At 27.1% G+C, this 15,480-nt stretch overlaps 9 non-coding genes across 9 annotated transcripts; all 9 read right to left on the reverse strand.

Annotated features, from left to right (window-relative positions):
- Positions 1 to 403: 403 nt before the first annotated feature.
- TRNAK-UUU (transfer RNA lysine (anticodon UUU)) lies at positions 404 to 475 on the reverse strand. The gene has a single exon. It is a non-coding gene; the product is annotated as a tRNA-Lys (tRNA).
- A 1,516-nt stretch (positions 476 to 1,991) lies between these two features.
- On the reverse strand, positions 1,992 to 2,063 carry TRNAK-UUU (transfer RNA lysine (anticodon UUU)). The gene has a single exon. It is a non-coding gene; the product is annotated as a tRNA-Lys (tRNA).
- A 1,687-nt stretch (positions 2,064 to 3,750) lies between these two features.
- TRNAK-UUU (transfer RNA lysine (anticodon UUU)) lies at positions 3,751 to 3,822 on the reverse strand. Its single transcript has one exon. It is a non-coding gene; the product is annotated as a tRNA-Lys (tRNA).
- A 1,534-nt stretch (positions 3,823 to 5,356) lies between these two features.
- On the reverse strand, positions 5,357 to 5,428 carry TRNAK-UUU (transfer RNA lysine (anticodon UUU)). Its single transcript has one exon. It is a non-coding gene; the product is annotated as a tRNA-Lys (tRNA).
- A 1,653-nt stretch (positions 5,429 to 7,081) lies between these two features.
- Positions 7,082 to 7,153, reverse strand: TRNAK-UUU (transfer RNA lysine (anticodon UUU)). The gene has a single exon. It is a non-coding gene; the product is annotated as a tRNA-Lys (tRNA).
- A 1,651-nt stretch (positions 7,154 to 8,804) lies between these two features.
- TRNAK-UUU (transfer RNA lysine (anticodon UUU)) lies at positions 8,805 to 8,876 on the reverse strand. Its single transcript has one exon. It is a non-coding gene; the product is annotated as a tRNA-Lys (tRNA).
- A 1,648-nt stretch (positions 8,877 to 10,524) lies between these two features.
- On the reverse strand, positions 10,525 to 10,596 carry TRNAK-UUU (transfer RNA lysine (anticodon UUU)). The gene has a single exon. It is a non-coding gene; the product is annotated as a tRNA-Lys (tRNA).
- Positions 10,597 to 12,243: 1,647 nt separating this feature from the next.
- On the reverse strand, positions 12,244 to 12,315 carry TRNAK-UUU (transfer RNA lysine (anticodon UUU)). The gene has a single exon. It is a non-coding gene; the product is annotated as a tRNA-Lys (tRNA).
- Positions 12,316 to 13,849: 1,534 nt separating this feature from the next.
- Positions 13,850 to 13,921, reverse strand: TRNAK-UUU (transfer RNA lysine (anticodon UUU)). The gene has a single exon. It is a non-coding gene; the product is annotated as a tRNA-Lys (tRNA).
- Positions 13,922 to 15,480: the final 1,559 nt, after the last annotated feature.

Here is a 15,480-nt window from a genome sequence, read left to right on the forward strand (position 1 = left end):
TAGACCTCAATTCTAAATGGTCAAATGCACTGCGACAAAGAAATGATCATATCTCCCTAGAGGAACACAAATTATCATCTACACAAGATTCAACGAAACTTAAAATCTGATCATTTTACCTCAGCAAGAAGAAAGAATAATCTAAACAAGAAGGAAAGAAATTGTCATATGTGCTCAAGTAAACAAGGTTAACATCAATACAAGATAGTGTTACCATGTAGACCTAAAGGTGAGAATGATAATATGTATCCTAATAGACATGATTATACATAATCAATGGAAATAACTAGTTTTGCCTAATCAAAGATCAATGAAACAATGTTCTGCTATGTCCCCTACATCAAGTGTTAAAAACAAACCTATGTGTTAATTATGTTATATATATTAAAAGAAAAATTGAATGCGCCGACTGTGGGGATCGAACCCATGACCACGTGGTTAAAAGCCACGCGCTCTACCACTGAGCTAAGTCGGCTAATTTTAGTGGTTGAATAAAAAAATGGAATTATGACTTAGTTTTGTATCAATAAATTTTAAATCATAAAGATTAAATCATAAAATCTATACGATACTTATTATATATAGTTATAGAAATTTTGTAGCGCCCTGAACTTACATATTGAGTATAATCAAAATAAACAAATATAGTATAACTTTAAAGCATAAAAGTTTCATGCATTTTAGGAATAATTTAAATCTTATCTCTACCAAAACAATTTTAGAAACTTGTCATATACGTTTTAAAAATCTTAAAACCTTTATTTCATAACACTATAATTAATACTCCCTCCGTTTTTTGTTATAAGTCGTTTTTGACTTTTCACATGTATTAAGAAATGTAATAATTATGGTATGAAAAAGAGAAATTATGAAGGGTTTTACAAAATTGTCCTTCATTGATTATATTGGAAAAATAAATTGACATAATTGAAAGGAGAGAGAGTAATAAATAGGTATGGGTATAATAGGGAAAATAACATTAATCATTCATTGATATTATAAAACAACTTATATTGTGGTACAAAATATTTTTGCAAAGCGACTTATAATAAAAGACGAAGGTACTACCTTATTAAATCAACAAATAATTTAATCCACCGAACATCAAGGATTGATTTTTTGTTACAAAAACACATTTATAGCATTATATCATGAGAAGTGAAACATGGATGAAATATATCCCACCGCAAAATTAATTTTACAATTAATCTTTCAAATCATTCCAAAATCTTTAGCTCAAATTTTTACACTTATTAAGTTAACAAGCATTCATAATTATACATTTATGTAACTGTTTAAAAACATAACTATAATGTTTGTGATCTCATATTAAAGGTATCAATCATACATTTGATAGCAAAGTCAATAAAATGGGATGATTGAGTAATTAGAGGGGCATCCTAATTTTTATATGTGTAGTTACTAAAATTAGAATAGTTATTTATTTAGAAGAAAAATGTTAAATAACTTAATATGTACAAATAATAAGCAAAGTCTACTATGGTAGTTACATGATTGGAATGTGTTGAACCAGATTTGTTATGAAGAACAATAACTTTTATTTGTAGAGTTTCAATGAGAAAAATTTAATTATGAAAATTTAATATTTGAATGTTTTTGTTTTTGCATATAGAATACTTGTAAACATCTACAAAAAATAAAGACTTGATCATCTATAGAAGAAATGATCATCTATGCCTTAGTCGACAAGTTTTACCATCTAGACCTCAATTCTAAATGGTCAAATGCACTGCGACAAAGAAGTGATCATATCTCCCTAGAGGAACACAAATTATCATCTACACAATAAAATCTGATCATTTTACCTCAGCAAGAAGAAAGAATAATCTAAACAAGAAGGAAAGAAATTGTCATATGTGCTCAAGTAAACAAGGTTTAACATCAATACAAGATAGTGTTACGATGTAGACCTAAAGGTGAGAATGATAATATGTATCCTAATAGACATGATTATACATAATAATTGAATGCGCCGACTGTGGGGATCGAACCCACGACCACGTGGTTAAAAGCCACGCGCTCTACCACTGAGCTAAGTCGGCTAATTTTAGTGGTTGAATAAAAAAATGGAATTATGACTTAGTTTTGTATCAATAAATTTTAAATCATAAAGATTAAATCATAAAATCTATACGATACTTATTATATATAGTTATAGAAATTTTGTAGCGCCCTGAACTTACATATTGAGTATAATCAAAATAAACAAATATAGTATAACTTTAAAGCATAAAAGTTTCATGCATTTTAGGAATAATTTAAATCTTATCTCTACCAAAACAATTTTAGAAACTTGTCATATACGTTTTAAAAATCTTAAAACCTTTATTTCATAACACTATAATTAATACTCCCTCCGTTTTTTGTTATAAGTCGTTTTTGATTTTCACATGTATTAAGAAATGTAATAATTATGGTATGAAAAAGAGAAATTATGAAGGGTTTTACAAAATTGTCCTTCATTGATTATATTGGAAAAATAAATTGACATAATTGAAAGGAGAGAGAGTAATAAAGAGGTATGGGTATAATAGGGAAAATAACATTAATCATTCATTGATATTATAAAACAACTTATATTGTGGTACAAAATATTTTTGCAAAGCGACTTATAATAAAAGACGAAGGTACTACCTTATTAAATCAACAAATAATTTAATCCACCGAACATCAAGGATTGATTTTTTGTTACAAAACACATTTATAGCATTATATCATGAGAAGTGAAACATGGATGAAATATATCCCACCGCAAAATTAATTTTACAATTAATCTTTCAAATCATTCCAAAATCTTTAGCTCAAAAATTTTACACTTATTAAGTTAACAAGCATTCATAATTATACATTTATGTGACTGTTTAAAAAACATAACTATAATGTTTGTGATCTCATATTAAAGGTATCAATCATACATTTGATAGCAAAGTCAATAAAAATGGGATGATTGAGTAATTAGAGGGGCATCCTAATTTTTATATGTGTAGTTACTAAAATTAGAATAGTTATTTATTTAGAAGAAAAATGTTAAATAACTTAATATGTACAAATAATAAGCAAAGTCTACTATGGTAGTTACATGATTGGAATGTGTTGAACCAGATTTGTTATGAAGAACAATAACTTTTATTTGTAGAGTTTCAATGAGAAAAATTTAATTATGAAAATTAATATTTGAATGTTTTTGTTTTTGCATATAGAATACTTGTAAACATCTACAAAAAATAAGACTTGATCATCTATAGAAGAAATGATCATCTATAGAAGAAATGATCATCTATGCCTTAGTCGACAAGTTTTACCATCTAGACCTCAATTCTAAATGGTCAAATGCACCGCGACAAAGAAATGATCATATCTCCCTAGAGGAACACAAATTATCATCTACACAAGATTCAACGAAACTTAAAATCTGATCATTTTACCTCAGCAAGAAGAAAGAATAATCTAAACAAGAAGGAAAGAAATAGTCATATGTGCTCAAGTAAACAAGGTTTAACATCAATACAAGATAGTGTTACCATGTAGACCTAAAGGTGAGAATGATAATATGTATCCTAATAGACATGATTATACATAATCAATGGAAATAACTAGTTTTGCCTAATCAAAGAGTTGATCTCCTACACCTCATTCATGAAACAATGTTCTGCTATGTCCCCTACATCAAGTGTTAAAAACAAACCTATGTGTTAATTATGTTATATATATTAAAAGAAAAATTGAATGCGCCGACTGTGGGGATCGAACCCACGACCACGTGGTTAAAAGCCACGCGCTCTACCACTGAGCTAAGTCGGCTAATTTTAGTGGTTGAATAAAAAATGGAATTATGACTTAGTTTTGTATCAATAAATTTTAAATCATAAAGATTAAATCATAAAATCTATACGATACTTATTATATATAGTTATAGAAATTTTGTAGCGCCCTGAACTTACATATTGAGTATAATCAAAATAAACAAATATAGTATAACTTTAAAGCATAAAAGTTTCATGCATTTTAGGAATAATTTAAATCTTATCTCTACCAAAACAATTTTAGAAACTTGTCATATACGTTTTAAAAATCTTAAAACCTTTATTTCATAACACTATAATTAATACTCCCTCCGTTTTTTGTTATAAGTCGTTTTTGACTTTTCACATGTATTAAGAAATGTAATAATTATGGTATGAAAAAGAGAAATTATGAAGGGTTTTACAAAATTGTCCTTCATTGATTATATTGGAAAAATAAATTGACATAATTGAAAGGAGAGAGAGTAATAAATAGGTATGGGTATAATAGGGAAAATAACATTAATCATTCATTGATATTATAAAACAACTTATATTGTGGTACAAAATATTTTTGCAAAGCGACTTATAATAAAAGACGAAGGTACTACCTTATTAAATCAACAAATAATTTAATCCACCGAACATCAAGGATTGATTTTTTGTTACAAAAACACATTTATAGCATTATATCATGAGAAGTGAAACATGGATGAAATATATCCCACCGCAAAATTAATTTTACAATTAATCTTTCAAATCATTCCAAAATCTTTAGCTCAAATTTTTACACTTATTAAGTTAACAAGCATTCATAATTATACATTTATGTAACTGTTTAAAAACATAACTATAACTATAATGTTTGTGATCTCATATTAAAGGTATCAATCATACATTTGATAGCAAAGTCAATAAAATGGGATGATTGAGTAATTAGAGGGGCATCCTAATTTTTATATGTGTAGTTACTAAAATTAGAATAGTTATTTATTTAGAAGAAAAATGTTAAATAACTTAATATGTACAAATAATAAGCAAAGTCTACTATGGTAGTTACATGATTGGAATGTGTTGAACCAGATTTGTTATGAAGAACAATAACTTTTATTTGTAGAGTTTCAATGAGAAAATTTAATTATGAAAATTTAATATTTGAATGTTTTTGTTTTTGCATATAGAATACTTGTAAACATCTACAAAAAATAAAGACTTGATCATCTATAGAAGAAATGATCATCTATGCCTTAGTCGACAAGTTTTACCATCTAGACCTCAATTCTAAATGGTCAAATGCACCGCGACAAAGAAGTGATCATATCTCCCTAGAGGAACACAAATTATCATCTACACAAGATTCAACGAAACTTAAAATCTGATCATTTTACCTCAGCAAGAAGAAAGAATAATCTAAACAAGAAGGAAAGAAATTGTCATATGTGCTCAAGTAAACAAGGTTTAACATCAATACAAGATAGTGTTACGATGTAGACCTAAAGGTGAGAATGATAATATGTATCCTAATAGACATGATTATAAATAATAATTGAATGCACCGAATGTGGGGATCGAACCCACGACCACGTGGTTAAAAGCCACGCGCTCTACCACTGAGCTAAGTCGGCTAATTTTAGTGGTTGAATAAAAAATGGAATTATGACTTAGTTTTGTATCAATAAATTTTAAATCATAAAGATTAAATCATAAAATCTATACGATACTTATTATATATAGTTATAGAAATTTTGTAGCGCCCTGAACTTACATATTGAGTATAATCAAAATAAACAAATATAGTATAACTTTAAAGCATAAAAGTTTCATGCATTTTAGGAATAATTTAAATCTTATCTCTACCAAAACAATTTTAGAAACTTGTCATATACGTTTTAAAAATCTTAAAACCTTTATTTCATAACACTATAATTAATACTCCCTCCGTTTTTTGTTATAAGTCGTTTTTGACTTTTCACATGTATTAAGAAATGTAATAATTATGGTATGAAAAAGAGAAATTATGAAGGGTTTTACAAAATTGTCCTTCATTGATTATATTGGAAAAATAAATTGACATAATTGAAAGGAGAGAGAGTAATAAATAGGTATGGGTATAATAGGGAAAATAACATTAATCATTCATTGATATTATAAAACAACTTATATTGTGGTACAAAATATTTTTGCAAAGCGACTTATAATAAAAGACGAAGGTACTACCTTATTAAATCAACAAATAATTTAATCCACCGAACATCAAGGATTGATTTTTTGTTACAAAAACACATTTATAGCATTATATCATGAGAAGTGAAACATGGATGAAATATATCCCACCGCAAAATTAATTTTACAATTAATCTTTCAAATCATTCCAAAATCTTTAGCTCAAAAATTTTACACTTATTAAGTTAACAAGCATTCATAATTATACATTTATGTGACTGTTTAAAAAACATAACTATAATGTTTGTGATCTCATATTAAAGGTATCAATCATACATTTGATAGCAAAGTCAATAAAAATGGGATGATTGAGTAATTAGAGGGGCATCCTAATTTTTATATGTGTAGTTACTAAAATTAGAATAGTTATTTATTTAGAAGAAAAATGTTAAATAACTTAATATGTACAAATAATAAGCAAAGTCTACTATGGTAGTTACATGATTGGAATGTGTTGAACCAGATTTGTTATGAAGAACAATAACTTTTATTTGTAGAGTTTCAATGAGAAAAATTTAATTATGAAAATTTAATATTTGAATGTTTTTGTTTTTGCATATAGAATACTTGTAAACATCTACAAAAAAATAAAGACTTGATCATCTATAGAAGAAATGATCATCTATGCCTTAGTCGACAAGTTTTACCATCTAGACCTCAATTCTAAATGGTCAAATGCACTGCGACAAAGAAATGATCATATCTCCCTAGAGGAACACAAATTATCATCTACACAAGATTCAACGAAACTTAAAATCTGATCATTTTACCTCAGCAAGAAGAAAGAATAATCTAAACAAGAAGGAAAGAAATTGTCATATGTGCTCAAGTAAACAAGGTTTAACATCAATACAAGATAGTGTTACCATGTAGACCTAAAGGTGAGAATGATAATATGTATCCTAATAGACATGATTATACATAATCAATGGAAATAACTAGTTTTGCCTAATCAAAGATCAATGAAACAATGTTCTGCTATGTCCCCTACATCAAGTGTTAAAAACAAACCTATGTGTTAATTATGTTATATATATTAAAAGAAAAATTGAATGCGCCGACTGTGGGGATCGAACCCACGACCACGTGGTTAAAAGCCACGCGCTCTACCACTGAGCTAAGTCGGCTAATTTTAGTGGTTGAATAAAAAAATGGAATTATGACTTAGTTTTGTATCAATAAATTTTAAATCATAAAGATTAAATCATAAAATCTATACGATACTTATTATATATAGTTATAGAAATTTTGTAGCGCCCTGAACTTACATATTGAGTATAATCAAAATAAACAAATATAGTATAACTTTAAAGCATAAAAGTTTCATGCATTTTAGGAATAATTTAAATCTTATCTCTACCAAAACAATTTTAGAAACTTGTCATATACGTTTTAAAAATCTTAAAACCTTTATTTCATAACACTATAATTAATACTCCCTCCGTTTTTTGTTATAAGTCGTTTTTGACTTTTCACATGTATTAAGAAATGTAATAATTATGGTATGAAAAAGAGAAATTATGAAGGGTTTTACAAAATTGTCCTTCATTGATTATATTGGAAAAATAAATTGACATAATTGAAAGGAGAGAGAGTAATAAATAGGTATGGGTATAATAGGGAAATAACATTAATCATTCATTGATATTATAAAACAACTTATATTGTGGTACAAAATATTTTTGCAAAGCGACTTATAATAAAAGACGAAGGTACTACCTTATTAAATCAACAAATAATTTAATCCACCGAACATCAAGGATTGATTTTTTGTTACAAAAACACATTTATAGCATTATATCATGAGAAGTGAAACATGGATGAAATATATCCCACCGCAAAATTAATTTTACAATTAATCTTTCAAATCATTCCAAAATCTTTAGCTCAAAATTTTACACTTATTAAGTTAACAAGCATTCATAATTATACATTTATGTAACTGTTTAAAAAACATAACTATAATGTTTGTGATCTCATATTAAAGGTATCAATCATACATTTGATAGCAAAGTCAATAAAAATGGGATGATTGAGTAATTAGAGGGGCATCCTAATTTTTATATGTGTAGTTACTAAAATTAGAATAGTTATTTATTTAGAAGAAAAATGTTAAATAACTTAATATGTACAAATAATAAGCAAAGTCTACTATGGTAGTTACATGATTGGAATGTGTTGAACCAGATTTGTTATGAAGAACAATAACTTTTATTTGTAGAGTTTCAATGAGAAAAATTTAATTATGAAAATTTAATATTTGAATGTTTTTGTTTTTGCATATAGAATACTTGTAAACATCTACAAAAAATAAAGACTTGATCATCTATAGAAGAAATGATCATCTATGCCTTAGTCGACAAGTTTTACCATCTAGACCTCAATTCTAAATGGTCAAATGCACCGCGACAAAGAAATGATCATATCTCCCTAGAGGAACACAAATTATCATCTACACAAGATTCAACGAAACTTAAAATCTGATCATTTTACCTCAGCAAGAAGAAAGAATAATCTAAACAAGAAGGAAAGAAATTGTCATATGTGCTCAAGTAAACAAGGTTTAACATCAATACAAGATAGTGTTACCATGTAGACCTAAAGGTGAGAATGATAATATGTATCCTAATAGACATGATTATACATAATCAATGGAAATAACTAGTTTTGCCTAATCAAAGATCAATGAAACAATGTTCTGCTATGTCCCCTACATCAAGTGTTAAAAACAAACCTATGTGTTAATTATGTTATATATATTAAAAGAAAAATTGAATGCGCCGACTGTGGGGATCGAACCCACGACCACGTGGTTAAAAGCCACGCGCTCTACCACTGAGCTAAGTCGGCTAATTTTAGTGGTTGAATAAAAAAATGGAATTATGACTTAGTTTTGTATCAATAAATTTTAAATCATAAAGATTAAATCATAAAATCTATACGATACTTATTATATATAGTTATAGAAATTTTGTAGCGCCCTGAACTTACATATTGAGTATAATCAAAATAAACAAATATAGTATAACTTTAAAGCATAAAAGTTTCATGCATTTTAGGAATAATTTAAATCTTATCTCTACCAAAACAATTTTAGAAACTTGTCATATACGTTTTAAAAATCTTAAAACCTTTATTTCATAACACTATAATTAATACTCCCTCCGTTTTTTGTTATAAGTCGTTTTTGACTTTTCACATGTATTAAGAAATGTAATAATTATGGTATGAAAAAGAGAAATTATGAAGGGTTTTACAAAATTGTCCTTCATTGATTATATTGGAAAAATAAATTGACATAATTGAAAGGAGAGAGAGTAATAAATAGGTATGGGTATAATAGGGAAAATAACATTAATCATTCATTGATATTATAAAACAACTTATATTGTGGTACAAAATATTTTTGCAAAGCGACTTATAATAAAAGACGAAGGTACTACCTTATTAAATCAACAAATAATTTAATCCACCGAACATCAAGGATTGATTTTTTGTTACAAAAACACATTTATAGCATTATATCATGAGAAGTGAAACATGGATGAAATATATCCCACCGCAAATTAATTTTACAATTAATCTTTCAAATCATTCCAAAATCTTTAGCTCAAAATTTTACACTTATTAAGTTAACAAGCATTCATAATTATACATTTATGTAACTGTTTAAAAAACATAACTATAATGTTTGTGATCTCATATTAAAGGTATCAATCATACATTTGATAGCAAAGTCAATAAAAATGGGATGATTGAGTAATTAGAGGGGCATCCTAATTTTTATATGTGTAGTTACTAAAATTAGAATAGTTATTTATTTAGAAGAAAAATGTTAAATAACTTAATATGTACAAATAATAAGCAAAGTCTACTATGGTAGTTACATGATTGGAATGTGTTGAACCAGATTTGTTATGAAGAACAATAACTTTTATTTGTAGAGTTTCAATGAGAAAATTTAATTATGAAAATTTAATATTTGAATGTTTTTGTTTTTGCATATAGAATACTTGTAAACATCTACAAAAAAATAAAGACTTGATCATCTATAGAAGAAATGATCATCTATGCCTTAGTCGACAAGTTTTACCATCTAGACCTCAATTCTAAATGGTCAAATGCACCGCGACAAAGAAATGATCATATCTCCCTAGAGGAACACAAATTATCATCTACACAAGATTCAACGAAACTTAAAATCTGATCATTTTACCTCAGCAAGAAGAAAGAATAATCTAAACAAGAAGGAAAGAAATTGTCATATGTGCTCAAGTAAACAAGGTTTAACATCAATACAAGATAGTGTTACCATGTAGACCTAAAGGTGAGAATGATAATATGTATCCTAATAGACATGATTATACATAATCAATGGAAATAACTAGTTTTGCCTAATCAAAGATCAATGAAACAATGTTCTGCTATGTCCCCTACATCAAGTGTTAAAAACAACCTATGTGTTAATTATGTTATATATTTAAAGAAAAATTGAATGCGCCGACTGTGGGGATCGAACCCACGACCACGTGGTTAAAAGCCACGCGCTCTACCACTGAGCTAAGTCGGCTAATTTTAGTGGTTGAATAAAAAAATGGAATTATGACTTAGTTTTGTATCAATAAATTTTAAATCATAAAGATTAAATCATAAAATCTATACGATACTTATTATATATAGTTATAGAAATTTTGTAGCGCCCTGAACTTACATATTGAGTATAATCAAAATAAACAAATATAGTATAACTTTAAAGCATAAAAGTTTCATGCATTTTAGGAATAATTTAAATCTTATCTCTACCAAAACAATTTTAGAAACTTGTCATATACGTTTTAAAAATCTTAAAACCTTTATTTCATAACACTATAATTAATACTCCCTCCGTTTTTTGTTATAAGTCGTTTTTGACTTTTCACATGTATTAAGAAATGTAATAATTATGGTATGAAAAAGAGAAATTATGAAGGGTTTTACAAAATTGTCCTTCATTGATTATATGGAAAAATAAATTGACATAATTGAAAGGAGAGAGAGTAATAAATAGGTATGGGTATAATAGGGAAAATAACATTAATCATTCATTGATATTATAAAACAACTTATATTGTGGTACAAAATATTTTTGCAAAGCGACTTATAATAAAAGACGAAGGTACTACCTTATTAAATCAACAAATAATTTAATCCACCGAACATCAAGGATTGATTTTTTGTTACAAAAACACATTTATAGCATTATATCATGAGAAGTGAAACATGGATGAAATATATCCCACCGCAAAATTAATTTTACAATTAATCTTTCAAATCATTCCAAAATCTTTAGCTCAAAAATTTTACACTTATTAAGTTAACAAGCATTCATAATTATACATTTATGTGACTGTTTAAAAAAATAACTATAATGTTTGTGATCTCATATTAAAGGTATCAATCATACATTTGATAGCAAAGTCAATAAAAATGGGATGATTGAGTAATTAGAGGGGCATCCTAATTTTATATGTGTAGTTACTAAAATTAGAATAGTTATTTATTTAGAAGAAAAATGTTAAATAACTTAATATGTACAAATAATAAGCAAAGTCTACTATGGTAGTTACATGATTGGAATGTGTTGAACCAGATTTGTTATGAAGAACAATAACTTTTATTTGTAGAGTTTCAATGAGAAAAATTTAATTATGAAAATTTAATATTTGAATGTTTTTGTTTTTGCATATAGAATACTTGTAAACATCTACAAAAAATAAAGACTTGATCATCTATAGAAGAAATGATCATCTATGCCTTAGTCGACAAGTTTTACCATCTAGACCTCAATTCTAAATGGTCAAATGCACCGCGACAAAGAAATGATCATATCTCCCTAGAGGAACACAAATTATCATCTACACAAGATTCAACGAAACTTAAAATCTGATCATTTTACCTCAGCAAGAAGAAAGAATAATCTAAACAAGAAGGAAAGAAATTGTCATATGTGCTCAAGTAAACAAGGTTTAACATCAATACAAGATAGTGTTACCATGTAGACCTAAAGGTGAGAATGATAATATGTATCCTAATAGACATGATTATACATAATCAATGGAAATAACTAGTTTTGCCTAATCAAAGATCAATGAAACAATGTTCTGCTATGTCCCCTACATCAAGTGTTAAAAACAAACCTATGTGTTAATTATGTTATATATAAAAGAAAAATTGAATGCGCCGACTGTGGGGATCGAACCCACGACCACGTGGTTAAAAGCCACGCGCTCTACCACTGAGCTAAGTCGGCTAATTTTAGTGGTTGAATAAAAAAATGGAATTATGACTTAGTTTTGTATCAATAAATTTTAAATCATAAAGATTAAATCATAAAATCTATACGATACTTATTATATATAGTTATAGAAATTTTGTAGCGCCCTGAACTTACATATTGAGTATAATCAAAATAAACAAATATAGTATAACTTTAAAGCATAAAAGTTTCATGCATTTTAGGAATAATTTAAATCTTATCTCTACCAAAACAATTTTAGAAACTTGTCATATACGTTTTAAAAATCTTAAAACCTTTATTTCATAACACTATAATTAATACTCCCTCCGTTTTTTGTTATAAGTCGTTTTTGACTTTTCACATGTATTAAGAAATGTAATAATTATGGTATGAAAAAGAGAAATTATGAAGGGTTTTACAAAATTGTCCTTCATTGATTATATTGGAAAAATAAATTGACATAATTGAAAGGAGAGAGAGTAATAAATAGGTATGGGTATAATAGGGAAAATAACATTAATCATTCATTGATATTATAAAACAACTTATATTGTGGTACAAAATATTTTTGCAAAGCGACTTATAATAAAAGACGAAGGTACTACCTTATTAAATCAACAAATAATTTAATCCACCGAACATCAAGGATTGATTTTTTCTTACAAAAACACATTTATAGCATTATATCATGAGAAGTGAAACATGGATGAAATATATCCCACCGCAAAATTAATTTTACAATTAATCTTTCAAATCATTCCAAAATCTTTAGCTCAAAATTTTTTACACTTATTAAGTTAACAAGCATTCATAATTATACATTTATGTAACTGTTTAAAAATCATAACTATAATGTTTGTGATCTCATATTAAAGGTATCAATCATACATTTGATAGCAAAGTCAATTAAAATGGGATGATTGAGTAATTAGAGGGGCATCCTAATTTTTATATGTGTAGTTACTAAAATTAGAATAGTTATTTATTTAGAAGAAAAATGTTAAATAACTTAATATGTACAAATAATAAGCAAAGTCTACTATGGTAGTTACATGATTGGAATGTGTTGAACCAGATTTGTTATGAAGAACAATAACTTTTATTTGTAGAGTTTCAATGAGAAAAATTTAATTATGAAAATTTAATATTTGAATGTTTTTGTTTTTGCATATAGAATACTTGTAAACATCTACAAAAAATAAAGACTTGATCATCTATAGAAGAAATGATCATCTATGCCTTAGTCGACAAGTTTTACCATCTAGACCTCAATTCTAAATGGTCAAATGCACCGCGACAAAGAAGTGATCATATCTCCCTAGAGGAACACAAATTATCATCTACACAAGATTCAACGAAACTTAAAATCTGATCATTTTACCTCAGCAAGAAGAAAGAATAATCTAAACAAGAAGGAAAGAAATTGTCATATGTGCTCAAGTAAACAAGGTTTAACATCAATACAAGATAGTGTTACGATGTAGACCTAAAGGTGAGAATGATAATATGTATCCTAATAGACATGATTATGCATAATAATTGAATGCGCCGACTGTGGGGATCGAACCCACGACCACGTGGTTAAAAGCCACGCGCTCTACCACTTAGCTAAGTCGGCTAATTTTAGTGGTTGAATAAAAAAATGGAATTATGACTTAGTTTTGTATCAATAAATTTTAAGTCATAAAGATTAAATCATAAAATCTATACGATACTTATTATATATAGTTATAGAAATTTTGTAGCGCCCTGAACTTACATATTGAGTATAATCAAAATAAACAAATATAGTATAACTTTAAAGCATAAAAGTTTCATGCATTTTAGGAATAATTTAAATCTTATCTCTACCAAAACAATTTTAGAAACTTGTCATATACGTTTTAAAAATCTTAAAACCTTTATTTCATAACACTATAATTAATACTCCCTCCGTTTTTTGTTATAAGTCGTTTTTGACTTTTCACATGTATTAAGAAATGTAATAATTATGGTATGAAAAAGAGAAATTATGAAGGGTTTTACAAAATTGTCCTTCATTGATTATATTGGAAAAATAAATTGACATAATTGAAAGGAGAGAGAGTAATAAATAGGTATGGGTATAATAGGGAAAATAACATTAATCATTCATTGATATTATAAAACAACTTATATTGTGGTACAAAATATTTTTGCAAAGCGACTTATAATAAAAGACGAAGGTACTACCTTATTAAATCAACAAATAATTTAATCCACCGAACATCAAGGATTGATTTTTTGTTACAAAAACACATTTATAGCATTATATCATGAGAAGTGAAACATGGATGAAATATATCCCACCGCAAAATTAATTTTACAATTAATCTTTCAAATCATTCCAAAATCTTTAGCTCAAAATTTTACACTTATTAAGTTAACAAGCATTCATAATTATACATTTATGTGACTGTTTAAAAAACATAACTATAATGTTTGTGATCTCATATTAAAGGTATCAATCATACATTTGATAGCAAAGTCAATAAAAATGGGATGATTGAGTAATTAGAGGGGCATCCTAATTTTTATATGTGTAGTTACTAAAATTAGAATAGTTATTTATTTAGAAGAAAAATGTTAAATAACTTAATATGTACAAATAATAAGCAAAGTCTACTATGGTAGTTACATGATTGGAATGTGTTGAACCAGATTTGTTATGAAGAACAATAACTTTTATTTGTAGAGTTTCAATGAGAAAAATTTAATTATGAAAATTTAATATTTGAATGTTTTTGTTTTTGCATATAGAATACTTGTAAACATCTACAAAAAAATAAAGACTTGATCATCTATAGAAGAAATGATCATCTATGCCTTAGTCGACAAGTTTTACCATCTAGACCTCAATTCTAAATGGTCAAATGCACCGCGACAAAGAAATGTTCATATCTCTCTAGAGGAAGACAAATTATCATCTACACAAGATTCAACGAAACTTAAAATCTGATCATTTTACCTCAGCAAGAAGAAAGAATAATCTAAACAAGAAAAGAAAGAAATAGTCATATGTGCTCAAGTAAACAAGGTTTAACATCAATACAAGATAGTGTTACCATGTAGACCTAAAGGTGAGAATGATAATATGTATCCTAATAGACATGATTATACATAATCAATGGAAATAACTAGTTTTGCCTAATCAAAGAG

This window comes from Lathyrus oleraceus, chromosome 6, assembly GCF_024323335.1.
Source record: "Lathyrus oleraceus cultivar Zhongwan6 chromosome 6, CAAS_Psat_ZW6_1.0, whole genome shotgun sequence".
Classification (NCBI taxonomy): Eukaryota; Viridiplantae; Streptophyta; class Magnoliopsida; order Fabales; family Fabaceae; genus Lathyrus; species Lathyrus oleraceus.